The sequence below is a fragment of the Falco punctatus genome (assembly GCF_963210335.1).
Source record: "Falco punctatus genome assembly, chromosome: 14".
NCBI lineage: Eukaryota > Metazoa > Chordata > Aves > Falconiformes > Falconidae > Falco > Falco punctatus.
In genome coordinates this window covers 2,065,422-2,086,788 of record NC_137594.1, presented here as the reverse complement: position 1 = coordinate 2,086,788, position 21,367 = coordinate 2,065,422, and the positions used below count along the sequence as shown (strand labels likewise).

At 42.8% G+C, this 21,367-nt stretch overlaps 1 protein-coding gene across 7 annotated transcripts in view; it reads right to left on the bottom strand.

Annotated features, from left to right (window-relative positions):
- ANKRD11 (ankyrin repeat domain containing 11) overlaps positions 1-21,367 on the bottom strand; it is a 159,731-nt gene that overhangs the window by 112,001 nt on the left and 26,363 nt on the right. For 6 of the 7 annotated variants that reach the window (XM_080364843.1, XM_080364841.1, XM_080364845.1 and 3 more), the window contains one exon: positions 20,510-20,589. The exons of the other annotated variant lie outside the window; for it this stretch is intronic. The gene's annotated coding sequence lies outside the window, so the exon portion shown is untranslated. The remainder of the gene's footprint in view (positions 1-20,509; positions 20,590-21,367) is intronic. 7 annotated transcript variants of the gene reach the window in all.

The following is a 21,367-nucleotide window of genomic DNA, read 5'->3' as shown; positions in this document are numbered from 1 at the left end:
ATAAAATATCATGACGACTACATTAATTAAATCAGCAGATGCATATTCAGTTACTGCCAGGAAGGAAACATGCTGCAAGAAGCTGTGATACCTCAGGTGCATGTCAGCTCCTTCTGGGGCAATCTCATCTACTGGTTTAGAGGAAAAACCGTCTTAGAAGATATCCAAACTTTGGCTCTCCACTCTGAAAATTACTTACAAACAAATAATTTAATAACTGGAGAAACAGCCTCACATTTCCAGCTCTAGCTGGCCAGTCTTTCCAGATAAACTTCATCTCAAAGAGCTAGAGTGAAATTTTCAGTCTTCCTCTGTCTCCCTCTCTGCCGTCCTGTTCCATGCCCAACAAACCCTCACATGCACCATCCGTCAGGATTCCGAGCGCTACCAGAGCTTGTTACAATCCCTGCTTCTTGCCCAAACGGAAATAAGAATGGGACTTTCACCACAACCTGCGGTTCTCCAGCTACTGCAGCCCTACTCATGGGAAACTTTATGTGGAAAAAAAAAATAATTTAATGCCAAATCAGATGCAAAATTAAGTGGACAAAGCCATGAAGAACAGAAACCAACCACCTAATACAGAAAACCCTGGAAAACAGTTAGTATCAATACTGTACTTCAAAAAAACTCCAGTGCCTTCTGTGGGGAGGAGGAATCACCGTTATTAGTCAGATGAAGAGACAAGAAACTCGTCCCCAGCTTGGGAGGGGAAGGGGGACAGTATCTGAACGTGACCTCAGTGAGAACTCCTGGTTAGGAGCTGATAGAGACTTGGCCTTTGCAAAAAGAAATTCAGTTAACCAGAAAGAGGGAAGGGCTGGTGAGTCTGCCTTGATATCTACGTTCAATTCAAATAAACCCACACTTTCCTTAACCCAATTATCAATCATTTGATGAACGGCCGCCCAAGTGCCACTATCTGTCCTGCCAGCGCGGAGCTCCAACGCATTCCCCAAAAGGGAGTTGGTTTTTTTCTTTTAGCAACCCTGAAAAATACTTGGAAAGAAAATCCAAAATATAAGGCAGGGCACACATCCTGTTTTTCTGAAGCTATACAGTTTCTCAAGTGTTATAATAACGATTTGCCAGTAAACGAGCCAAATGTATTGAAAAGATACAAGCAGCGCCTGGGGTGGAAAGAAGGTGTTTTTAGCACGCTCAGGCCAATTAAGATTTCGAAGGTTTCCAAGCACACCATTCCTCTTAACCCAACAGAAGGAAAGTGAGTTTAGCAACTTATTTAGGGTTTCATTTGCTAATTTGCAAAAACAAGGAGAAATCTTCCTCTGCTCTCCAGCATCTTGTTGGGAAAGCTCTTGCCAACACGCGGGTGTCGCTGCCAACAGCTCAACCCGGTGTGACCCGAAGTTCTCCCTCCCGGTGCCGGCATGCTACTGCGGCAACGCAGGGAGGGAGCGAGACGCGCTCCGCATTTGTGCGGAAACAGCCGAGAAGGGTCTTATTATACTCCTGACTTCACATTTGCTGTTAAAATGAACCCAGTAAAACCCCATGATACGCTAAGTGATAAGCCAAGTTTAAACCAGTCTAGGCTCAGGTAACGGAAAAGATACCCTGTGGTTCAAGTTTGAAAGGAAAAAAGTTGCACTTGCGCTACAAAACTACAGCGGAGGAAACGTTTAAGCAGCAAGGTAGCCTATTTTCCTCCTTCCCCTCAGCGCAACTAAAAATGCTACTTTAAGATGACTGTTCTCAGTTTTAGCACTGATGATAGCTAGGTCAGAAGCCAGCCTTGGAAAGTTTTACTCAGCAGCAGCAGCTTTAGAAACCATAAATTATCTTTAGACTAAGTTTACACACTCCCCCCTCTACAAAGCGTGTGACTGCCAGCTCCCTTTCTCAAGACACCACAAACATTCTCCAAAGCCCAGGCAGAATCTTCACCCAGGCATGGCAGGGCTGAGGCAGATAATTTCACAATTACTTTTTCTAAGACAAGAAGCAGACCAGGTCTGAACTTGAGGCTGAGGTTCAGTACTTTCGACAAGGCAGAGCTCACAGCCAGGCAGGCAGAGCCAAAGCACTGAAGCCTGCAGGGAGCACAAGCCTCTCGGGCTGCATCGCCAGCAGCTTCACTTCCATCGCGATGGAAAAAAAAATAAATCAAGCACAAACCAAGCAAAGCTGGGTGTATTTGTAGGCTAAGCCTGGAAGATGACTGCTTTTGAAAACTTTGTTTTGAACTGTTTTTACAAATCTAAACCCCCAAAAAGGTAATTAAAATGTTTAATTAGTTAAACTGTTTCTCCCCTGCCACCTTGGGTCTATAGCAGAGACTTGGCAGAAACTTTAGCTCCTGAGAAGTTAGAAAACTTGAGAATAAAACCAGCAAACTCATTCCCTTAGACTGGCTGAGTCCATACCGGGATGCATTTCCCTGCAGTACAGAGCCCTAATCCAGGGCTATGGTTTCACATCCTCCTAGTCACAAAATGGACTAGTCTGTTGGTCAAAAAGGTAAGCAACAGGAGAAATGCTACAACTGAGAAGGTTAAAGCCTGGGATTTTTTCCTTTTCCTCAGTGTTTTCATGCACTTACATAGAGAGAAATGGGACCTGAGACAATCCTCACCAACACATGATGACAGCAATTTTTTTGTGTACATGGGGGCAAACCTACCAAATCCAAACACATCTCCGGAGCAGACAGTTACAGCACTGCTGGTTTAGGTCTGACACTGAGGTAACCACACGGGTCAGCTATGATGCCAACAACGAGCCAGCCTGCACGGGAAGCAGGGAAGCATCACCCGATGCTGTTCAGATGCTCGAGCTGAGCGGAGCAAGGAGTTATGCTGCCACAGCTTCGCTCCTTCCTGGGTCACCCGTTGCCTTCGCAAGGAGCAACGCTGATGGCAGCTGCCTCCGTTTCCAACTGCACACCAAACACAGGCTTATCTGGCTCCAACAAGTTTTAGAAGGGCTTTCAAGCATGGTAGCATTTGGGGACAACTCCAGCAGAAAGGCAGATGTTTGATTCATTCGTGGGCTAAAGTGAGAACATCTGCCACTTCCCTCTCAAAGCAAGCCACTTGCGCTAAGAAAATCCTGCATCTGAAACCAAATTTCTCACATGATTTCTCCAGGGCCATGAGGGAATAACACACTGACACAGTCCACTATATAGAGTTTTTGGAGAAAGTGCAAGCAGCACAGGTGAGTGCTCCAGGAACACTTACAGGGACTTAAAACTGTCCTGATGTTTTAACCCAAAGTGGGATAGGAAGGCCTGTGATGTGCTTTAAGCTGAATACAAACCCTCAAACAATGTCAGGCCACGATGGGGATCAGAAATTAACTTAAGGTAAGGCAAAATCTTCCAGACGGGGATTAGCTGAGAAACTCCTGCTGGGAACTAGAGCGAGTGCCAAATTGTGACAAGAGAGATTAATACCTTCAGAGACATTACCACTACAAAACATCTGAAGAAAGAATGTTTTTCTAGAATTTTTCCTCCTTTGGAGTTAACAGTAGTTATCTGTCACATGCATGCGGAAGAAGATACAACAGCATGAACAGCCATGAAACTTTTGCCCAGGTATTTTTAAAGTACATTCCAGCAAAGGGCAACAGACTTCTCCTATGCCATGTATCATCACTAGGCAAAAATTAAGATATCCTAGTGATAATTTTACAGGCATTTTTTTGAAAGCACTTATTAAATGCAAGGAAAATTACTTCCAGAATATTCCAAAAGTTTCTCTAACTGGACTTCTCTGTAGGTTGATAATGTCTTCAATGCAACAGAAGTACTGCTCAATTTACAAGCTCCAACAAATGCCCTTCACTCAGGGGTTTTAACAAACACTAAGTAGAATTTGTAAACTTTATTATCAAAGGAAACTGCCTGAAAAAAACCTAAAAAACCTCAGAACATTCTTTTTGCCCATTGTCAGAAAAGTTGAGCCCTTGGCCACATACTGCGTTTTCATTTTCTTGCACACTCTTTCATATCTGGTTTTGGCACTGCCCCTAAGAGGGCTTTGACTCGAGATCTGTCCGCACATTCCAGCAATAAATGACACTAACTGGAGTCATTCTTTAAAATATCTGTCAAATATAATTCTTTCACTGTTTCAGTTCTCACTGACTTGCCCCCACAGTGCTGGGATGAAGTCATAAATTATATGTTCTGCCACTCAATTTTCTCTGATTGTTTGGTAGAACCTCTCCACTAATAACCAGTGATCATCAGCCACCTCGTGGCTTGAGTGGTTTCCAATCATGAAAGATTTATCCACTGTGACTTCCAGTCAATCACAGAGACACTGAAATGGCTATCAGGCACTCTCATCTTGAGACCACAAGATGAGGCAGACAGACTCCAGAGACAAGGGAAAGCAGATCCGAGTGCTGACTCCAGACACCCAAAAATCAGAGAAAGGCTGCAACAGCTGCATATGGAAAACCCCCTTGTTTATCTTTGTAAGGAAGTCAAAAGCCCAGGACCAGACCACAAACACTGCTTTAAAGAAACTCGCCTGGGTCACAGCACATGCAGGAGCCCCTCCAGAAGATCAGGTACATTCAGAGAACTGTTCACTGGCACTATAGGTAGGGAAGCACATTCCCTACCTAAGGCAAGCTGGCGCATCCATGAGCCAAGGCACTGTCCCACAGCAGCCTTCAAACTCCCACTGGAGAACTATCCTGCATGTTAAGTGTCAGCTACCGCTCCAAGTCAACAGGACTCTCAGCGATCAGGGGAAGAGAAGTGGAGCGGTCTCCTGTGGATCATGTTTGAGGGAACATACTCCTCCCAAAGATCAGGCCGCTGAAAGACAGGCTCTCAAGGAACAGTATTTATCCTCCAAGGGAAGGGAAGGATCTGACCCGTACAGCTGGCATTACGTGAAAAATAAAGGTGAGAAGTGAGAAAAGAGAGGTAATAGGTGCTACCTACAAGGGTAGTCCGATCCAAGCTGCAGATATACCCATGAGCACGAGTTAAAACCACCTGCGTTCTTGTCAGGCTCTTTCCTCCCCAAATCTAGCTGACTGGTACCAAGAGCGCGACACAAACCTGTGTGCTCAAAATCTCACACCTGCAGCCTCCAGAAGTAAACCTGGAGCATCACTGTGGTGCCCACTGTTAACTGGCACACCGAAACAGATCCAGTCGTTGTGGAAAAACTCAGGCACAGAAAAGGCTATTTTAAAGAGAGAACTAATGTTTGCACTGTACTGTCTCTTGCTCACTTATATTAAACACATGAAAATTCACTAAAACTAAGCAGCTACTATTTAAGTATAAAAGATTACTGGGATGGAACAGATTGTTAACACCAGATACTGACCGCAGTCAGAGCACACAGAGACACCACCAGTGCCAACTGGGCAAGTCAGGGCAGGGCCATTACACTTACACAACACTCTCCTTCGCACAGCTATTTAAAAGCAGCGTAACATCACAGCTTCACAGAGACAATAAGCATGCCTGAATCACGGGAGAGAGCTATGGGGAATTAATTGCTCCAGAACCAAAACTAGAAGAGTAAGCACAATTTATTTTGCCACATGCTTAAAATGAAATAAGAAAACATTTAAACACTACAGCTTATTTAGATAATACACACTGGAAGACATCTTTTACTGCTGGCAGCTTGAAAGAAAAGAACATAATTACAATTCCAAGCATGAAATGAGCTCTCTTCCACACATGCCTGAACCAAGTCTAACTGTTTCACCAGCTGTAGTGAATCAAAGCAGGCAGAATTAAACAGAAAGGACCTAGAAGCAGCAGCTCTTGATGCCTTTAACCTAGTAATTGTATGGCACCTGGATCCGGAAGGACTGCAGAGGATTTAGCAGTTGCAGATGTGCAGCTGATGTGGTGCACGGAGCATTTGATCTCCCTGGAATGCAGGACCCCGAACAATGCATCTGTGTGCTGGCCCACCACACACCCGGGTGTGGGCCCGGGGGATATATAAAAGCTAACATTATACTGCAATTGAAAAGAAAAAAGCCACAGCATGAGCTTGACTGTTGTTTAACTAAGAGAAAAACAATAGCAGCTTTGGTCTTAAGTATCTGCCAGAATGACCACTAGCCACTTCCAGATACATTCTTTGTTCAAGTACTTCAACACTATGTTGCTTCATCAGCTACCTAAAATTGCAAAGGTACAGAGGAGGCTACTGAACGCAGCGAACCCACAGTGACATCTGTATCTCCAACTTGTCAGAAAATTTGTTAAAATAGCTCTAAGCTGGAGTTATTAGTGTTATGGCCCTATAGTGAAATCAAGTACTGAATCTTCCCATTTTTAAATTTTAATTGTGACACAGCAGTCCACTCACACTTCACATCAGTTCTGCATCTGCTTTCTTCAAATGGTCCAAGTCTTCCCAACGCACCGTTAAAAAAGTAATCCCAGCTAAGACCCTTCCGCAAATCCAAGCTGAGCTTCACACATGGACCCTGGGAAAGCCCCTGGACTTGGGCGTTGTGGCCTTGTCTCCTGGCACCACAACGCAGAGGAGCCACGCTCCAGCTCTGCTGCTTCCCAGGAGCAGCCAGGCACTCCGGCTTGGCCGCCAGCACCATACGTACACAGCAGTCCCCCCAGCCACAGCAGTTACATCACTCACACAGCAAAACAAAGCTGAATAAAAGAATAAACTACACAGTAGTTAACATTGTTAGACTAAGAGCAACTCTAAGCTTGGTCCTGCATTTGAATACGGATTTCCACAAGGACTCAGTTCTTTGGAGATGAGTAGCTGGGAAAGCTGCTGTCTGTGTCTCTGCCGGGGAATGAGGAGAAGCTCAGCCAGCAAAGTTTATGAATTTATTCTGACCTCCAGTATCGACAGGGCAATAATCTTGTCCATAATCTTTGCATAAGCGCTGCTGTTAAGAGAAGCATTCTTAATCTCTCCAGAAAAAGAGATGACAACTCCCTCAGCCGAAAGAAGTGGACATCTCCCCTTTCAGTCTGTATACGCACCTATACTTGTTCCCGTAAACTTGCTTATTTTTGAAACAAAAGCAGATGTACCAGCACAGTCACCTAGAACAGTGCCACAGAACATCTTGTGTTGCTGCACAATGCTATTTGCACCTCCACAGCATCTTTCAGGCTGGCACTAACAGACCACCAACGCACTCACCAGCCTGTAAACACAACACAACATCCCTCTGAGCAGAGCCTGGCCTGCAGCAGGTATTGTGGCTGTAAGCTCAATGGGATGAATATCACTGTATGTTTGGCTGTTCAGTTATTTCCCATAAACCAACATGAAGTTAAGAGGTATGCATTAATGCCCCAGGACCAGATATACAGCAAGCTGACACCAGTTCAGAGCTCAAAACCACCAGCCCAATAAGGTGTCCATAATTCAGAAGAGCTGCTCCCCACCACCCACACAGGATGGCAGAGGCAGCCAGGCCCGTCTGCACCCCTTCCTTCCTCCTCTTCATCTAATCTGTATTTCCACAAAGACTTCACCTGAGAATAGCCTGGCACACAGATTGCTGACTTAAGACTGTGACCCCAAGAGAGGACATGAGCTGCTTGAAAGGCATGCATGTAGTCTTCTGTTACGCACTCAGAAGGCAAAAGGAAAAACTTTGTATTAAAAAGACAGTTTAAGGTCACCCTTGGTATCATTTTAGCTGAATTAAAATGCAATATTTAAATTTCAGTTATTTCAATTACTGCAATTTTAGCTAGTGCATTAAACTTCACATAAAGGGTTTAAAAATAAGATTGGCTACAATAAATTAAAAATAAGCAAACCTCACAAAACCAAGGAACATTCTGTATAACATCACACAAACCTTAACGTACACTGAGACACATACACACATATTGACTTATTGTGCTTTAAACCATCTCTGCTACAGCAATCTTTCCTTCCCCATTTTTCAACCCCAAAAGAATTACTATTTCTTTCCAGACAAGAACTTCTGCCAACATTGTGGAGGGCTGAAGTCCAAACCACACATAGTTCAACAACAGCAGAGTTGAACAAAAAGGAAAACTATAGCTTTTTTTTTTTTTTTTAATTATACCTTCTGAAAGTATAGCTCAGCAGGGGAAAAAAGAAGTCAAAGTCATTGATTAATTCCAGAGTAACAAAGAAGGGTTTATAGCACACTAGAATATATATTCTACAAAGTTTATCAGATTTATCACCATCCTTTAACGTCTAAACTCAAGGTGGCTCTACAGAAAAGTGTACACTACTCTGCAAGCCTAATACTAAATGGCTCAGAGTCCACAAATTAATACTTTTACAGGCAAGGGCTTCATAACTAGGTCAAAGCAGAGGGGTGAAGTTTTAGATTCCTACTCACCCAGCAGAAAAAGCTAGGATCAAGCTCCTTTCCCAGGGATCCCCAAGGTTTTAACAGGGAAAAAAATTCCAACTTTGAAAACTTCAAAATACAGCCATCTTTCAACACCTTCTAACTGAAGCCTCTCCAGGACCACATCTTGAATTATGACCAAACTTTCTCCTAAGTTACAGAACACAGCTCTTTACTGTCATCATCAGAAATGCAAGGTTTTCAGTCACAAAAAAAACCCAACAAAACAATCTAAACCTGTATCAAGAGGTAAAGCTACAAAGAATCGCTTCAGAAAAGGAGGTGGAAAAGAACAAGTGGTAACTAGAACTGCTTTAAGGTATCTGATGAACTTCACCGTTTTTTACCTTCCAATGTTAAAGCCATGAACACTTACGGTTTTAACAAAAAATGTCTCACTACTTTGCCCAGTACACTGTGTCCTCCTTGTTTATATCCAAGAGTTGTTCCAAAGAAATTTAATAAAGACTATACAAAAAAAGAAAAAAGTCCAGTACTTTCTTCATTCCTCTGAGCTACTGTACATTAAATATGAATATAGAAACTATTTCTGCGAGCAAAAGAAAGCTCTGAATGGGGGATGATTTTAAGTGAAGTTTCACTAACAAAAGCATTTCACTTTAAAGTGACACCTATTTTTAAGCCACCAAATTCTCTGGGGCAGGAGTATTAGGGGCAGCACAGTATTCTGAAAGAAGGTAGACTTGCCCGCATCCCTGGTCAAAATGTACACAATTTGTATGGTAACAGTACAGAAAATCCCCATACTTGCAATCTAATTTTAATTCTTTTATTCTTTTTCCTCCTTTAATTTAGGATTACAAACCAGTAAGTCTAAGCCTACAGCAGCATCTTGGAGGTATCCAAATTGCAAACTGCCGTCTGTAAGTACACTGAAGACGCCACCCACAGATGACCAAACCAGCAGTTGATCGCTTCACTGACAACTATTTTGGTGTGTGCAAAACCATCAAAGTTGAGCTTTTTTGTTCACACAATTTGCTTACTAAATTTTGCTACAGTGCCCAGAGGCATCTGGGCATGCAACGCTGAGAAATAATTACGCTTCAGCCAAGGCATGCATGTTGCACAGCATTTTGCAAACACGTCATTGGAATTCCAAGCTACTATTATGCACAACTCATTGCTATAGTTATCTCTCTTGAAGATCTAATTAATTGTCTTGCTCATCATTGCCTAAGCTTACGCAGGAGCGTCCCAAAGCTTGGTGCCGTTTCACAAGTATGAAAAAAAACCAGATCAAGCAGCTCTGAAGACTACTGTGGGAAGAGACTGCCAACACGGACTCTTCTCATCCCAGCAGGTACAAAGCACCACACAGGATTCAAATGAAAACCTTTGGTCCCCATCCCACACTCCTTTCAGATCATGGGAATTAGCTCCAATAACAGGTATCTTGCTACAGGAAATCCAGTCTGCACTTCAACTTTAATTGTTGATGACCTTGAAATAGGGGACATTTAAAAATACATATGCATGTACACATAAGAGCTGCATACATACAGCCAGAGCTATAGGTATTTAAATGCATTCCTACCTTCAGCAAGATTGAGGTCAAGGGAACGAGGAAAGTTTCTGTATCTTTAACCAAACCTTCGACTCTATAATTCATATATTCAAGTACTCCTTACATTAAAGCACTAAATAACCAAGATACTACTGGGAGAAAGAAAGAACTTAGCTGTGTGATACCTCACCGAACTGAAGCCCAGAGGCACCATGTCCCTGTTACCAGTTCATTTAGACAGAGATCTTTCAGACTGCCGTAAAAACATTGTTAAATACTAGAGGAGAAATGAATTCAGGACTGGCCAGCTGCTACATACAGATGCAGTCCTAACTGTTGACAGGAAAAGAATACATGATTAATATTATTTCATTCTTTATTTGTTTTCATGTCTTTATTTTGCCAAATTATTTATTACCTGTTGTCATTTGATTTTGACTCCATATAACTTTTGTATAGCATTAAATCTGCATCATTACATTAATTAACATCATTTATAATACAATAACAGACTTACTATCAGTCTGAGGTTAGTTGCTCAAGATAATTCAGGAGCAGTAAAGTTGGTTTATTCCTTTATTATTAGAGCAAAGAAAGCTTTCTTTTAGCCTCTCAGAAGTTGAAGTTCCAAAGCAAAGCTCTCCAATGAATGTTTTTCCACTAACTTAAAATAAAATTTCTGTGAATATTTACTTCCTACATTATCTTCAACCAAAATGTGCATTTCCATTACAACAGTTAATTCCAATTAAGAAAACGTTTAAAGGCTTCCTGCAAAAAAACAAATACAGGATATTGGCAAGACTACAAGAATGAGGTAAAAACTACTGAAGACAAAATCATTTTCTTCTGACCGTGTAACATGAAGAGGAAGTATATTTCTTATACGACACCAGCAATAAGTCTAGGTCCAGCAGAGAATAACCAGAGCTATTCAATGTTGACCTTTGAATCCTTATACCATTATTTTAAATGGCTGAAAAATTATATAGAAGGACAAAAATGATGAATATCAAAAGAACTCCTCCCACCATACCTACCCACATGCATCAAACTGACCAGCTCCTCTCCTTTTTACAGTTCCTCCAAGAATTACACACCCACCCACCCACCCGTGTTAGTTTGCTGTCAGCATCTGACCAACTGCTAGAGCTCAACTACGCTGGACCGCGAGTCAGCCTTGGGGGAAAAACTCGAGTGCCCATAAACACATCCAGTCCTCAACACTGCCCTCCTGCCTTTCACCAAACTTAGAAACAAACTGACTGTCAAGAATTCCAGGAAATTCAGAATTAAGCTTAAATGTTATCATCTGAAGCCAAGGCAAGTCACAGAAAATGTACTTTTAAGGACACCTGAGCTCTGCCCCAGAGAGTTCAAGCCCCCCTGCAAGATGCATGACAACTTTTAGAGTAACAACTTTTCCTGAAAAACTCTGAAGTCTGGAAGTATTAAAATTTTCTAAGGGTACACAAGAAATTAATAGTGGCATGCCAGGTCCTTCTTTATGGCAGCTACAGCTGCCAGAACAACAGATGCACGTTTCTGGGCTTCCTTGTCAATCTTTGGAGACCACTCCTATCCTGCAAATCCTCCAAACCATTCATTACAGCCAGGACTAAATCCCTCAAGAGCTTCTCCATTTCTTCATCGTACCAAGGCTGCTCTCCTGCCGCGATAGCGAGGCACAGGACCCACTCTCACCCAAGCACTGCTCCCAGCCTTGCTCAGCCATGCACAGCACCTGAAGGTTTCCAACAAAGCCCACAGAGATGCAGCAGCATGTGCCTGACCAGAGAAGAGAGCTGGTCAGGTCACTGCTGCTTGTATATTACTGCAAGATAATACCATATTTTTACATTACTGTATAATAGGATGAGTCCAGGCAGACACATCACATCACACCCCATCTAAATCCAACAGCTGTTTTTTAGATCAGACAAAACCCAACTTTCAACATCAGTGGTGAGCATGCAGATGGTATGAAGAAGGGAAAAACTGGACATTACCTCAACAGAGCCCTCAGGCATACACTCTGTTCAGATAACCACCAAAACAAACATTTGCAGAACTGAACTCCAGTGACACAGTAAGGAAGAGAATAAAAACTGAAGAACACCTGGCCTCGGGCTGCAAAGCCTTCCCGTATTAGAAAAGTGTCATTACTACACACCATGTGACAGAACTGAAGACAACCCCAGTAACCGGGATCTCACGTCCCAAAACACTAACATCATTATTTGAGGTCAATCCATTTTGATTCTGCAGTTTGAATCTCTGAGTGAAATCCCAGCCCTGGATAACTCAAGGTACAACATGCAGTAGTCCCGTCTTGTCTGTCCAACAACTGATGCTGCTGTCAGCGCTCCTGTGACTGCCACACGACAACCACCAGACCACCTCTCCTCCGTGACCCTAGCTACCACCACCAGCAACTGATTATCAAAACTACCAATGCCAGCCCACTTGGATTAGTAACTCACTAGGACAAACATAAATAGAAAATAAGAATCCATGACAAGTTTTACTTGCAAAAGCAAACACAGCATCCATATACAGTGGCAATATCCCAAAACAAATTGTACACACGCCTGCCATTTCCATTCCTCTTAGCAGCGGTTAACCCAGAAAGGTGAAGTTACACAAGCACATTCCTGTTTGATAAGGGAGACCCATGCACTGACTTCACCAGAAACAACTACTGTGCTCCAAAGCAACCTCTAATATTGGTAACTATTTGAATTTAAATTTCAAATAAATTTTGATGAAAGATTAAAGAAAGAATGTTGTTCTGCCTTTCCAGCATTGTGGAGATGCTTGTCTTTTATAATGAGGGAGGCCATTAAAATAACAAGGAAGAAGATTTACACCCAAGCCTAAAAAAAAAATAAATTACTGATTTTTGCAGCTACTTAGTGGTAGGAACAGATGGTTACAGGCAATAGTATTGACAACTTAACAAGCTACCACCCCCAAAGGTGAGCTTCTAAGTCTGTTCCAAATTCAAGAGTTAAAAACATTACAGCTGAGACCACCACTCCCAGGGGAAGAGGAGAGTTTTAGGCATTCCCACAGTGCTTCAGAAAACTGCTTTACTCTCTGGTTTCTGCCACGGCCCTCTCAAAAAGGCTGTGACTTCCCAAAATGCCCCGATGCAGTTGCCTGCAGCCATCTGCCCACAGCCGGGATGAGCCTGGGCAGCGGTGAAGGCAGGCAATGTCGATTAAACAGTTCTGAGTAAAAGCAGAGCTTCTAGTACTTGTCTACCAAACCAAAGCCACTTCTGAGGACAGAAAAGCCAGGCGTGTCAGCTTCCCAAAACACCCAGGCACAGGGGGAGGTTCTGGGAATTCAAGCCCCTCAGAGCCTCTGCCACCAAGAGCACAGGCAACAGCCTACACACCCTCACTCGCTTGAATGTCCACAAGATGCAAGTTTCTTCAAAACACCCAAGAAATCCCTCTCCCAGCTCCTGCACATCTCCACAATTGGAAACAATTAGCCTGCCCAGTCTCAACACAAGATCAAAATACTAATTAAAACATTAACTTGTTAAATACAACTCAGTGATCTTTGAATTTCTGGAGAAGTCCAGCACACTACTATAAAACAGGGATAACAAGCAGCGTTGCAAAAATTTTCAAGAGTACCTGTGTTCTAAAGCATCTAATTAAGCCTGTAATGAATTAGACTGAGCCTGCAAATCTCAGCCCTTGTCGTCCTGTCCTTCTAAAATTAAAGCTCTGCCAAGAACTTAACCAAGGGAACAGAAATAATGATGGCACCTAGCCTCCATCTTCACACTTGACAATTAAGACTTACTTTTCAGAAGCACCTCCTGTTTTTATAAGGAGTTCCCTTCTAAGGGGATCAATAAAGCATATCCCTCAATTCTGCATTTGCTTGCAATAATCATTTCCCCCTCTTACATGTATGTACGTGTTACAGAAACAGACTGCACCTCTCTGTTATGGTGTTAGACACTTCAGTGGTTCAGCCAAATCACCTTCCATGCAAGGTTTCCATAAAATTCAGACTTGTGTTTCCTGCTGCTTCACACCACCGATTCCCACCTTGAGGGGTGTCAGGCAGCTGACTTTTACCTGTCGGACACCAACTGTCCCACTTGTGGCTCCACTGAAGATCACAGAATGGCTGGGGTTGGAAGATGCCCAAGTCGCTGATGCATCTACTCAGTATTCATGCCACAGGAATGCATTCCCCCAAACCCACAAAAAGCTACTTCCCCCGACTTAAAGAATTCACGAATTTGAATGTCAAAATCACCAGGCTCACAACTGTCTACACTATTATTTAAAAGAGCAAAAGTTAATGGAACAAGAACACCCTAAACCATTATTCATTCAAGAAGTACAACAGTGAGTCTGGTCTTATCAGCAGGCCTTTGGTCTGCAAGCTCCTTCGGGTAGGAACAGATTGCATACCTCTTGCTGCCAAATGCATCATCTGCACTTAATCACAGCATGATGGATATCTTCTGAAAACAAGCGATTTCAGCCGTATTTTGTGTAATCTTGCCGTTCCCCTGCAAAGCCTGTCATCTCACACCCTGAGTGTCACTTCCTCAGGGCGGAGACTGTAACTTCAGTCCCTTTCAAGAATAAACTTTGGTGCTACACAAAACACTCATAAATAAATAAAACCATTACTCCAAAGGCTGCACCTCACCCACCACACCAGAACCCGCGAGGAAGCACTTTTACTTTCAGAAGAGGGTGCTCCCAGGAACACTGCTGCACAAAAACGGAAACACTAACTGGCCATTTACATACCAAATAACCTGCAGATTCCCTTCCCAAAATCGTGCCTCCGTGTGTCACCTGGGCTATATGTCTCTCAGGAATCTTCCCCCAAGAAATAAGACTCCGCCAGTTACTGGAAATTATGATCCTGTGTGCCATCTATGTCACAAGCTTGTTTCTAAACGCAACCGTGATTTTTAAGTGTAGAGTCCTTAGCTGATACAAACCTAAAACACCCTAACTCAGAAGTACACTTCTTTTAAAAACTAGGATTTCTGTTGTCATAATGTAGCCCCTTCGGAGAATAAATTTTCAAAACCAAGTAGATTCCGGCGGGGGACACACACCAACCTTTTCTCTTTTTAGGTAATTATTGCCACAGCTTTGCCTAGTTCTAAACAGAACACAAGAACAAAGACAAGTGTTTTATTTGGTGGTGGACTGCTCTTACCAAGAACTCCCTCTATGCCATGGTGAACACACAGATCTGAATTACACCCAAAGAACAAGCCAAGCAATACATTTTTTCAAAGAAGTTCCTGCTTAGCTCAGATCTGTTCATTAAAGGCTGCACTATGCACATGGGCCAGGTTAGCTTATTAGCAGTGGAAAGGTTAGTGAAAGTAAATTAACACAAGCGCTCCACTCTCTAACACCTGACATAAGAAAGGAGCCTCCCTACCTACACTTCTACTAAAAGGTACGTCCAGACTGAGGGCATGTAGGTGACATCTGCCAAAAGTGGCATGTAAGTAACACCGGCAACTTAACAAGTTCTGATAAAATACAGAGAACTGTAAAAGCAGCAATTCATATGCTCAAATCAAACACTTAGGCTAAGATTACATCTGAGAATCCAGCTTTTTCACTGGGACAGAGGAAGGATTTTCTGCATGTCTCAGCAGTGTTTCGTATCCAAAAACTCAACACCTGTTCTAGCCAGGCTAGAAATCTAGGCTCACAATAAAGCCACCTCTGCTTAACTTCTGCTTACTGTGAAGATACAGCTTTAAAAATTAAATTCAGATTAACTTCAGTGCTGTCCATTACAGAGCACAAAATAGACAAGGCAGAAAAGTTTACCACTTCTAAGGGCCATGGAAACCCACCTTGCATTCATGCAGGTACGACAGCATACAAGCACAATGCCAGAGCAGAGCACTGGGTAGGAAACACTCTCCACCAATCCATCTCCTGTCCACCCTGGCTGCAGCCTTCCCTGGCTGAGCCACGCAGCAGCACAAACCCAAACTCCCTCATTTGAATCACTCCAGGCAAACCTGCACCCAAAGAGCCACCCAGCTGCTGCGCAGCACTTTCAAAATCTGATTTTTTTTATGACAGAAAGGGCTCCACCATTTCAGGGTTGGGGTGCAAACCACAGCAAAAGTCAATCAAACCCACAAGTCACAGCTCTAGTTCTTTAATGTTACATAGGACTACTAATTCCACTTGCACACGGCTTCCCCACCCCTCCTCTCCAGGCACTGCTTCATAACATATCAGCTTCTCACCCCAAAAAACAGTGCTTTCGAACCGTACCCCAGACCCACACAGAAAGCCTCCCTGCTCAGCTCGGCTGTGACCAACATCTTAAATAAAAAAAAAAAACATACGCTGCACTTCTGTTGTGTTATCTTCCAACCCCTCTAATTCGGAAGGGATAAGAATTGAAAGATGTGGAAAAAAGCCAGAGAGCTCAGAAGAACACTTCTATGCAAAGAAATATCTTCCTTGTGGAACACTAAGCTTTATTTTCCCCAAAGCAGTGAAAATTGAAAACTGTGTATGAACATATTAAAGAACATTAATAGAAAAACACCAAGCAGTTAAGTAAAGTCACGTTTCACCTAAACAACACTACCATTATTGCAGCATCTGACTTTTTTCAGAGGACAATTCAATCCTGGAAGCATGTATTGTAATTGCTTTTCCACTATGGGCCTCAGCTTTACAATTGTATCCTTCTCAGGAGGTCAGAACAAGGCACGGCTGCAGCTCTGAAAAGCAATTCTGTTTAGCAGCCCTACCTTATTCATTCTTTTAATCTTACACCTACATATTCATTATGAACTCCGTAAAAATACCACAGCCAAAACCACCATCAAAAGCCACTGCAATCTCTCTGCTGCTTGGAGAAAGCCTTGACCCCTCTGCTTCCCCTAATGAAGACATCAGGAAAGCGCGAATCACACCAGCCATCAGCTCCAGCGCTGGGGACCAGCTCTGCAAATCAGTCAAGTCATCGAACCCCAAAACAAGCCTAGTGCAATGGAGCAATTTCTTGCTGTCAACAAGCAAAAAGCAGCTACCACGATGGACCTGGCTTGTTTTGAGGAAACTGTTCAAAACTGTTTAGTGAGAAAATACCTGTCCTACTCATTGCAGCATGAGAGGTGCTGTGTTGCGGCTGCTCATACTGCATGAAGCTGGCAACTCACACAGTCAACTGAGCTCCCTTTTTCTCCACTCATTTAGATAGGTCCTCTACTACAGAAAGCTGGGGGGGGGGGGGGGGGGGGCACGGGGATGGAGAACCTAAAAACATGCACAAAACCCTGTAAGTCTCTTTTAGAGAACTAAGGGTTAGCAATGTTTGTAGCATCTCCTGTATTTCACAATAAAGGAGCCATCTACCAAGATGGAGAAATCTCAGACTTTCATAGCACTTCCTACGGTGGAACAAGGTCCTCTGCTCCCTCCCTGCAAAATACCACAACATTACTGGTCCTCCAGCTGCACCAATGCAACTACTTCTGGGTCAGCACATCATGCCACAAACAGTCCACATAAAACATAAATGTTTAGAGGTTTATTTAAATGCTGAATATCTTGGGCATCAGCTTAACAGCACACCATCACAAGCAGTGGTATTGGCATATGTGATGGGAACAAACCACCTCCCAGGGACAGAAACACCCTGCGTTAGGTTTGCAACCAAAGGGGACAGCACAGTGGTACCCCTCCAAGTCCCCTTCCAGCACTGAAGCTTTATTTCCATTAGCCAAGCCTCAAAGCATGGGACAGCATTGTTGGAATAGTGAACACAGCAGGATTTTACTACAGAGGTAAACTTGGTCCTGGAAGTCAGGCTCCTTAGTCCCTTTCAGTGGGGAATCCGTGCATCATTCTTCAGATCATGTTGCTTGGACAGAGGAGAAAAAAAACCAAACCAGTTTTGTGCCCCAGTGCATTTTCACTCACAGGTTTACAGCAAAGGCAACCTCATTCTCATGGTCACAAATGGACAAGTGACAAAAGCTGAGCACTTTCATGACAACAGCTTCTCCTCAGACAAGACGGAAGGTGACACATCATCACACTGCTAGTCTGGCACTTGGGTATGGAAGCACCCCAGGGTTTTAAGCATGCACAGCCTCAGGAGTCAAAGATGATGACCTGCTTTTAGAATCATTGCTTTTTAGGAGAAGTTTTTACTCAAGCTTGGGCCAGACATTAATTCTGTTCAATCTTTGGGCTACTCAGAGGATGGCATAAACTGCACATCAGCGCACTGGCTGGTACCTGCGTGATACACTGCAGTGATCGTGTATGCCACAGCCTCCCCGACAGCACAAAGCCTATGAACTCACCTCTACAGTTTCAGAACACGCCAGGTTTGGGTAATTTTTTTTCAGCCAGCACTGGAGGATCTGATGTTCTCTTCTCGCCAATATCTCCATACTGGAGGGGCCCAGGAATGGAGCTATTAGACCCCAGACCAGTATGCATTTTAAGTAACACAATAGTCTGTCTCTGCAGAACAGCAGATAAAAACCAATTTTACTGGAAAAGGTCACTCAACTGTCTCCTCCCATGGCTCACACAACCCACAAAGCAAAATCACTCTTTGTTTTGTTTCAGAAGTCAGAGAAACATCTGACTTCCTAAGTAATTATTTCTTTCTGCAGTCTGAATGCTTTGTCACATGATACATCCTTAACCTTCATCTGTCAAGTTCTTCCATCCACGGTTTCAGCTAGACCCACAATCAACACAGCGCAGCTTCAGAGAAAGTACAAAATGTCCAAAGAGAAAAGGGCTAAAGATGGAGAAAAGCCTACATGGCAAACTTTTCTAAAGGGCAGCAACCACAGCAATGCAGCGCATAATTTAAGCTCAGTAATAATCCTAAAAGGTATTAGTGGCCAAAAGGCAGGTGATGCAGACAAAAGGCCCTGGAGAGATGCAAGCCACCGTAATGCTCTGTAATCTGTCAGGAAGCAAGCCATTTTGCCCAGTGGGCAAGTATACTGTGCAAATATGTTTGAACATTTATTAAGTTTTTGATAAAGTGGAAGGTATTGCAATTAATTCTATCCTGTTTTTAAAAGCACGGTTTGCATTCAGGAAAGCAAAACACCATTTACTTCAAAACTCTAAATGAAAAATCATCGTAACGAACTATGAAATGCAATAGGTAGTAAACAACCTGGTTTATAATTGATGTTAGGATTCAGTTCAGTTTTTCAGGGGACTGCAGAGCACCCATTAAAGAAAGAGTTACTGCACACTACAGCAAAAGGTCTCACACTTGATACACTTTAATTACTTAACTGCAGCAGGGGAGAGTTACTGATGCCTAGTCCGTTTTGTTTCACTGTGAAAGGCTTCTACCACTATTAATATTCACCAAGGGAAACTGAAATAACATCTTCTCTCCATCTAAATACCTTGGAATTATTACAGACAAGCTAAATAATAAATAACTAAGATTTACTAAATAGAACACTGAGGAGTAAGATTCTTTTGTTTGGTTTCTGAAAATCCAGGATGAAAGAAACTTACCAGCTTTCAAAGCCACCTAACAGAGCAGACCTGTATTTCCACATAGAGAAACTCTCCTTCAATAATGGCCTTTTATCGTATTAACAACTTCAACACAAATAATCCCACTGCAGCATAAACCAAGAGGTCAGCCAAGTACCCAAGGTGCCACAGCAGAAGCAACACACCGTAGGTTATCCACTGAGAGCCTTCTCCATAGCGTTTCTGGGCACACTGAGGATGACCTTGAACCCTGCACCAATGCGCTTCCCCTCCATAACACCACCTCGACAGGCACCGCAAAGCTGAGCTCATGGACAGCAGCAAACAACAGCTTTTATTCAGCTTGCAACACACCAAACTGCCAGCACTGCAAAAAAACTCAGCAAGAACAAACTCCTTACCAGCTACATCATTTTGCTTTCCAGAGAACAGCACCCACCTCTCTCAGAAATACTGAGGCAAAAATCTTTTTTCCCCTCCCCTAAATTCCACTCCAAGACAGCCTATTATTTCTACATCTGCTGATGCTACCAAAAAGTTGAATCCTAATGCAAAATCAAACTGTACTCTCGGCATATTGGGAGGTTTCTCTGCCCAAAATGAAACATAGGTGCCATCTGTTTCAATTATACTAATCACAAGGAGACATAACACTGTGCAACTGGCACTTTTTAATAACTTTTTTCTTAAATAGACTTTTTGAAAGTAGAGAACCATGATATACTAGAGGCAGGAGAGTATTTAACACTCAGAAGTCAACAGCACCAACAAACTACACAGTCTGTTGGACAAACCAGTGCTGGAACTGCCCCCACAGGAAAGTTAACTTTAAGTTAGGGAAAAACTTGGCTACACTTGGTGTTACGTAAAAGTGAAAGGGCATCTTAGAACTAAAGACTTTTCCCAATATATTCTGGGTTAGTACCTTTAAGTTATTCCATGGAAGTTTGCAATTTTTACCTTCAAATTTCAGAAAATAAAAGAAAAAAAGGCGGGGGGGTAGAGGGGGTAAACCAGCACAAAACCAATCCAAACACATCAACATGGACACAAGCACTTGTTCAGTAATAAAACAGGAAATTTGGACAGAAGCAAGGTAAGTATTTACCGATTCCATAGTTGAAAGCTGTTGTTAGCAGGACATATATTAAAATCCAACAGAGATGTGTCCCAAAAACACTGTGTAATCTGAAAAACAGAGGAATTTGTTCATTAGAAAGTTAAAGCACATAATTTTATTCACCACAAGCATGCTGTATTTGAGTACATGAAGGCTACTAAATACAAATCCTTGCCTGATCCAGAAATAAGGTTTCTGATTGGGAATCTGCACAACCAGAATAATAAAAGAAACTGTGAAAAGCTTAGCAGAGCATCAGCCAAGTTCCATAACTTTCTTCTATTTGATTAGAAGAAAAATTTACTTGTCTCAAGGTTTCTGTAACCATCTGTGTGGTTTTACAGTCATTTTATTTACGGAAAAAATGTATGTCACCCCCCCAACTGTGAGAAACCCATGAACCGACAGACTACGCAGGGAGAGAGTGAACTGCCCACGTTGTGCTACCAGGTGCCCTGTCCCAGTAATTCACTTACTTGAACAACTTATGTGGAATTACCCGTGACACAAGCACTTTCTTTTTAAACATACCTTCAGATCCTTGCTCTGAATAGCAGCTAATCTATTACAAGCTTCTAATTATTTTTATTTTTTTTTTAACAGGTCTTGCTGCACTTTTCAAGGATATTTTTCCATCTACAAATTCCCATAAGTGAAAATTCTGACGTCGGGCACGAACCAGCCGGAGCTCTCAGCACCCACAGCAATGAGGAATTCCATTCATTAACTGGGCAACTGAATGTGTACATGAAAGGGTTGGCAGACGATTCTGAGCCCGAAATGCAGTACCTGAGCCCTTCACCACTTCTCACGACAGAGGAAGGCTCAGCTGTGTGGAGCTGAGCA